The sequence below is a fragment of the Pristiophorus japonicus genome, chromosome 3 (assembly GCF_044704955.1).
Source record: "Pristiophorus japonicus isolate sPriJap1 chromosome 3, sPriJap1.hap1, whole genome shotgun sequence".
Taxonomy (NCBI): Eukaryota; Metazoa; Chordata; class Chondrichthyes; family Pristiophoridae; genus Pristiophorus; species Pristiophorus japonicus.
In genome coordinates, this window is record NC_091979.1 from 159138787 (window position 1) to 159146049 (window position 7263).

Below are 7263 nucleotides of genomic sequence, written 5' to 3' on the forward strand. Positions count from 1 at the left end.
AGGGGGGGGGGGGGGGGGGGAGGGGGGGGGGGGGGGCGGGAGAGAGATCATAGAGAGATAGTATGGGAGGGAGGGAGGGCGGGAGAGGGAGGGAGGGAGGGAGGGCGGGAGAGGGAGGAGGGAGGGAGGGCGGGAGAGGAGGGAGGGAGGGAGGGCGGGAGAGGGAGGGAGGGAGGAGGGAGGGCGGGAGAGGGAGGGAGGGAGGGAGGGCGGGAGAGAGGGAGGGAGGGAGGGAGGGCGGGAGAGGGAGGGAGGGAGGGAGGGCGGGAGAGGGAGGGAGGGAGGGAGGGCGGGAGGGAGGGAGGGAGGGGAGGGAGGGAGGGAGGGAGGGAGGGAGGGAGGGAGGGAGGGCGGGAGAGGGAGGGAGGGAGGGAGGGCGGGAGAGGGAGGGAGGGAGGGAGGGCGGGAGAGGGAGGGAGGGAGGGAGGGAGAGGGAGGGAGGGAGGGGAGGGAGGGAGGGAGGGAGGGCGGGAGAGGGAGGGAGGGAGGGCGGGAGAGGGAGGGAGGGAGGGCGGGAGAGGGAGGGAGGGAGGCGGGAGGGAGGGAGGGAGGAGAGGGAGGGAGGGAGGGAGAGGGAGGGCGGGAGAGGGAGGGAGGGCGGGAGAGGGAGGGCGGGAGAGGGAGGGCGGGAGAGGGAGGGCGGGAGAGGGAGGGCGGGAGAGGGAGGGCGGGAGAGGGAGGGCGGGAGAGGGAGGGCGGGAGAGGGAGGGCGGGAGAGGGAGGGCGGGAGAGGGAGGGCGGGAGAGGGAGGGCGGGAGAGGGAGGGCGGAGAGGGAGGGCGGGAGAGGGAGAGTGAGGGAGGGAGGGAGAGTGAGGGAGAGAGGGAGGGTGAGGGAGGGAGGGTGAGTGAGGGAGGGAGAGTGAGGGAGGGAGGGTGAGGGAGGGAGGGAGAGTGAGGGAGGGAGGGAGAGTGAGGGAGGGAGAGTGAGGGAGGGAGGGAGAGTGAGGGAGGGAGGGAGGGTGAGGGAGGGAGAGTGAGGGAGGGAGGGAGAGTGAGGGAGGGAGGGAGGGAGAGTGAGGGAGGGAGGGAGAGTGAGGGAGGGAGGGAGGGAGAGTGAGGGAGGGAGGGAGAGTGAGGGAGGGAGGGAGGGAGAGGGAGGGAGGGAGGGAGAGGGAGGGAGGGGGAGGGAGGGAGAGAGGGAGGGAGAGAGGGAGGGAGGGAGGGAGGGAGAGGGGGAGGGAGAGAGGGAGGGAGAGGGGGAGGGAGGGAGGGAGAGGGGGAGGGAGGGAGGGAGAGGGGGAGAGAGAGAGGGAGAGGGGGAGAGAGGTGGGAAGAGAGAGGGGGGGAGGCGGGTCGGGGAACAGGAGCGCGGGTCGGGTCAGTCAGGGGGGGAGCGGGTCTCGGGACTCGGGTCGGGGCGGGGGGGGGAAGCGGGTGTCGGGTGGGGGGAGCGGGTGTCGGGGAGCGGGGGGGGGGAAAAGCGGGTCTCGGGTCTCGGGTCGGGGGGGGGAGGGGGGGGAGCAGGAGCTGGCCGTGGGAGGAGCCTCATTCACGCAGCCCCAGTGAGGCCATTCAGCCAGGGCTAGGGGCTGCGTGCTTCGGGCCCCTCCCACACAGTTCGGCGCCTGGAGCTACTGCACTTGCGTGCCGACTGTAGCGCGCATGTGCAGAGGTCCCGGCACTGTTTTCAGCGCCGGGACCTGGCTCCGCCCCCCCCACAGCTTGTGCTGACTGCGCCGAGGGCCAGAGGACCTACAAGTAGGTGGAGAATACCGAGGATTTTTTTAGGCGCCGTTTTAGGCCCCAGCTCGGAGGGGCGCCCGTTTTTTTTCTTGTGGAAACTTGGGCCCCTCGTAACCATGATACGGAGATATCAATACCCCAGACCTACCTGTTCTGCTGGCTGAAGGATGATGAAACATTTTCCAACATTCTATTGACTCTGGATCAGTACCTATGGACTGAAGGGTAGCTAATGTAACACCACTTTTTAAAAAAGGGAGACAGAAAACGGGTAATTATAGATCAGTTAGCCTGACATCAGTAGTGGGGAGAATGTTGGAATTAATTGTTAAAGATGAAATAGCAGCCCATTTGGGAAGCAGTGACAGGATCGGTCCAAGTCAGCATGGATTTATGAAAGGGAAATCATGCTTGACAAATCTAGAATTTTTTGAGGATGTAACTAGTAGAGTGGACAAGGGAGAAGCAGTGGATGTGGTGTATTTGGACTATTAAAAGGCCTTTGACAAGGTCCCACACAAGAGATTAGTGTGCAAAATTAAGGCACATGGGATTGGGGGTAATGTATTGACATGGATAGAGAACTGGTTAGCAGACAGGAAGCAGAGAGTCAGAATAAATGGGTCCTTTTCAGAATGGCAGGCAGTGACTAGTGGGGTGCCGCAGGGTTCAGTGCTGGGACCCCAGCTCCTTACAATATACATTAATGATTTAGATGAAGGAATTGAGTGCAATATCTCCAAGTTTTCAGATGACACTAAACTGGGTGGCAGTGTGAGCTGTGAGGAGGATGCTAAGAGGCTAAAGGGTGACTTGGACAGGTTAGGTGAGCGGGCAAATGCATGGCAGGTGCAGTATAATGTGGATAAATGTGAGGTTATCCACTTTGGTGGCTAAAACAGGAAGGCAGAATATTATCTGAATGGCGGCAGATTAGGAAAAGGGGAGGTGCAACGAGACCTGGGTGTCATGGTTCATCAGTCATTGAAAGTTGGCAAGCAGATACAGCAGGCGGTGAAGGCGGCAAATGGCATGTTGGCCTTCATAGCTAGAGGATTTGAGTATAGAAGAGGTCTTACTGCAGTTGTACAGGGCCTTGGTGAGGCCACACCTGGAATATTGTGTTGAGTTTTGGTCTCCTAATCTGAGGAAGGACATTCTTGCTATTGAGAGAGTGCAGCGAAGGTTCACCAGACTGATTCCCGGGGTGGCAGGACTGACATATGACGAGAGGCTGGATCAACTGGGTTTGTATTCACTGGAGTTTAGAAGAATGAGATGGGATCTCACAGAAACAAAATTCTGGACAGATTAGATGCAGGAAGAGTATTCCCGAAGCTGGGGAAGTCCAGAACCAGGGGTCACAGTCTAAGGATAAGGGCTAAGCCATTTAGGACCAAGATGAGGAGAAACTTCTTCACTCAGAGAGTTATTAACCTGTGGAATTCTATACCGCAGAAAGTTGTTGAGGCCAGTTCGTTAGATATATTCAAAAGGGAGTTAGATATGGCCCTTACGGCTAAAGGGATCAAGGGGTATGGAGAGAAAGCAGGAAAGGGGTACTGAGGTTGAATGATTAGCCATGATCATATTGAATGGTGGTGCAGGCTCGAAGGGCCGAATGGCCTACTCCTGCATCTAATTTCTATGTTTCTAAACAAAAACTGCACAAAAGTTAAAAAAGGCGGTATTTCTAATCAATGTTTGGTTCTGTTCCATTTTTAAATTCCTTTACATAGTCATACTCCAGCAGGCAAACAAACATATATTACGCTCCTACTGGTGTAAAAGTAACTGTATACAATGTATGTTTCTTTTCTGTCATTTAGTCATAAACTATTCACTTCCACTTAAAAATGCGGTGCATTCCTCTTTACATCGCCTGCAAGACTTTTCCTATTTCTGACACATAATTTTCTCGTTTCTTCCAGGGGGTAACTCTATTTATGTTTTATAACATATTCTTGACAATGAATTGCTTTTCAACAAATTATTTCTCAATGAATCAGCAAAAATGCTAAAGCCATTCATCGTTTTGGGAATAAATTTTCTGGTCAACTAGGACAGCATCACTAGTGCTGGAAAATGGAACACTTTTTATTTCAGGTGTCCCGTCTCAGCACCATACATTCTCAGGTCAGGTATAATAGTCAGATACACAGGCAAGCGCTCTCAAATACAACCTTCAAAAAGAATTCCACCTAGCTGTGTCACAATTATCCACTGGCCAACTTGGTGTCAAATTAAGGGCTGTTTTTAATGCAGAGAGCCCACGCCCACCGAGAACTGGATTGATCCTGCCACAAGTCATTCCACAACGGACTTTTACTGTCAACAGATAGAGAAAATCATCCCATCAATTTCGGTGAATTTGGACTTAAGTCCCGAAGATGGTCTGTTTACCTGAGGGATGAAGGGCATCATCAACAGCTCCCATGTGCACAGGCGGCTGAAGAACAGGATATAGCCCCAATTTTAAAAGATCAATAATTATAACAAAGCTGTTGCCATGTTTATTTCTGATTGACAATTCAAGTTTATGCTTTCAATTCCCTACCTGGCAAATTACTGATCACAGTCACATCACTTGAGAAGGTGCCAAAAAGAGGCAAAATAACTCACCAAAAGAGAGGGTCAGAAATATCAGTTGGAGTGACACCCTTTCCCACTCCAAATGCACCTATCGCGTTGTGGACAGATCAAAAGCAAGGACAGAGCCCGAGCTCAGCCTATAAGCACACAGTCAAGGCTTCAAAGCCAATGATAGCCAGGAGCAATTACTGTTTTAGAGACTGTAATCTAACCTTGGTGTGCAGGTGACAGTTAAAGCCACGTGAGCTGTGCTCTCGCAGTCGAAGACATATGAACCCCTCAATTATGTCCCTGTGTTATAATCGTTCACAGAAATCACATGCATACAAAATTTTTAAAAACACAATCACGCCAGGTCTTCAAAAAGGTAGAAAAACAAAATACTGCGGATGCTGGAGATCTGAAATAAAAACAGAAAATGCTGGAAATACTGAGCACGGCCAGGTCAGGGAGCATCTGTGGAGAGAAAAAGAGTTCATGTGTCAGGTCCATGACCTGCTGTTCGAACGAAAGTTCATCGACCTGAAATGTTAACTCCATTTCCTTCTCCACAGATGCTGTATGACCTGCTGAGTATTTCTAGCATTTTCTGTTTTTACTTCAAAAGGTAGATATCTATTTGAAAATGTCTCACTACAAAGGCTAACTATATACCAATCAATAAATAGGGAGATATGCTCCACATGCCCGATGTCAACAAAGTACACCTAACTCACTTCCTTCTGGGTGCTTACGCACGAGACGCTCAACCAAGGGTTGTTCTGCAATGACAAATGGTAAACAGAAGAGCTCCCAGTTCTCATTCACTGTAATTCATTCCTACATATGTGTAGCTAGGTTTGATCAGGTTTGACTATACGATATTTTACGTTAGCATGTCACGAGCAATTGTTTCTTGCATCAGCCTTGTTTGGATCTCTGTGATACATTAGCAAGAGGTATTTGTAAACTCCATCAGGTGCAATTGCCTGAGCTGTTACCCACCCCACTAAAGACAAGCACTGTCAGTGTAGGTGGAAACACTCGAAGCACTTTGAACAATGCCCGGTGCAGTCAGTGGGGTGAAACAAAGCCGCTGTGCGATCGGCACCCACCTCACTCACCCAGAAAGCAGTTGCGCACCCAAAATAGCTCCAACCTGTTGTTTGCTGCCCGTCACCCAGCGCACGGGGAGGGCTGTCGCCCCCGGGGCCGGGGGAGGGCTGTCGCCCCCTTCAGCTCCAGCCGCGGTTAAAGGCCGCGGGACCGGCGTCGGCCTGTCAAAAGCTGAGAAACGCCCTATCAGTGTCATAACAAGACAAAGCTTCACGGGCAGCCAGAGAGCCGAGGCTGGGGGTCCGGAGGCCGAGACAGCTGCTCCCCCGCCTCCTGTCAGCCCATCCCCCGGGGGCGGGGAAGGCTTTGCCCGGTGCAGGGAGCTCCGCAATCAGCTGACAGCCTCGGTGTAAACAAGCCCGTCGCGGCCTGCCAGCGGAAGGGGCCCGGAAGTCCCACATGCCCGGGGCCCCGGGCTCTCGGCTCTCGGCTCCCCCTGACGCTGACCCCTCCTCTCACCTGCTCGCCGCCTCGCCGCCTGCTCACTCCCGGCGCCGCACCGCCGCACTCTTTCCCCGCCTTTCCCTCACTTCCGCTGCAGCGTGAGCCGCCGTGCTGGAAGTGTATCGGTCCGCCGCAAACAGTGCCCCTATTGTCCCGAGCACAGGCTGGATCTTGGCTGTTGTGGGACCAAGCTGCGCAATATGCATTCACATCAGCTGCACCAGCAACCTGGCTTAGGCAGTCCCAATATTTTCAGAGTGGGATAAACAGTGCAAGCTTTTTTTTTAATGTCATGAAAATAAAATAACTTTTCTCCAAATAGGCGAGATACTTACCATGTCTTTCGAAAGTGTTATGACTTTCTTTCGTCAAACAGTTGACAGGAGTGTGTGCATTCTGTATTGAGTTGCAACGCCAAAAATGGCATCCCATTGTCGTCATATTATGTCACCAGGTGTTTTGGCTTATCTCTTGTCAACAAAGCCCTTTAAAAGGTGTTAAGTTAGCCTCCTCAACTGAGGCATGTCACAATGGACTTTTTAAAAAATCCTCAGGATATTGGCATCCCTGGCAAGGCCACATTTATTGCCTTGAGAAGGTAGCGGTGGGCCAACCCTTCAGAATTATCCTCGAGTCTTCAGGAATTAAAATTAATCTCCTGGACACTGCTGCAAGCAAACCGGAAAGAAAATCACTGGCATTAAAAATTGTTTTTTTTTCATTGAACGCTTTCATTTATAAAAATATTGGAGATGGGAAAAATGCTGTTTGACTAGCAGTCAAGCATCATCCAATCAGGTAACAAAGAATCTGTTCACTTTCCAGTTGGCATTGGAAGGTGATGTGCCACGAGGATGGACGTGTCAGGCGACCAATCGTGGGAGGTTGGGTGAGGGAGACCAGGTGATGAAACCTCCTGGAATATCTCCAACCATTGAGAACAACCCTGTATTCAGCAGGTGTAAAGTCCTTACTCTACAGTATGAAACCACACGAGGCACATTATGGGGACAAGGTCACTGTGACCTTAACTCTTTATTCACAGGACTCCAAAGACGATGACCCTGCATGGGACCTCCCTTTTTATACCTGTGTGATCAGGTAAGAAGTGTCTCCCACAAGTTCACCCCTTGTGGTCAAGGTGTGCATCTAGCTTGAGTGTACACACAGTAATACAGTGGTGTTACATTGTGGTTACATACATGACATCATCTCCGCCCCCCTCCCCCCCCGCTCCCAAAGTCTTATTGGGATCATCATAGGTTTAGTCTTTCAGGTGTTCTACATTCCCTCGTAGAGTGCCGCAATTGGAGCTATGGTTGTTGGGCACTGACGTGAGTGTCTGTCACCTGTGGTGATTCCGGCCTGTCCGGGCTGACCGCAGGGACTGTGCATTCTTCTGATTGCTCTTGTTGCTCGTTCACTGGTGGTCATGTGAGCTCCATCTC

At 52.6% G+C, this 7263-nt stretch overlaps 1 protein-coding gene across 5 annotated transcripts in view; it reads right to left on the reverse strand.

Annotated features, from left to right (window-relative positions):
• rab5b (RAB5B, member RAS oncogene family) overlaps positions 1 to 5934 on the reverse strand; it is an 87093-nt gene extending 81159 nt beyond the window's left edge. For 2 of the 5 annotated variants that reach the window (XM_070875957.1, XM_070875958.1), the window contains exon 1: positions 5831 to 5915. The gene's annotated coding sequence lies outside the window, so the exon portion shown is untranslated. Of the gene's footprint in view, positions 1 to 1832; positions 1884 to 5379; positions 5793 to 5830 lie in introns of those variants that run through there. The other 3 variants (XM_070875960.1, XM_070875959.1, XM_070875961.1) reach the window with 3 other exon arrangements.
• Between the last annotated feature and the right edge of the window lie 1329 nt (positions 5935 to 7263).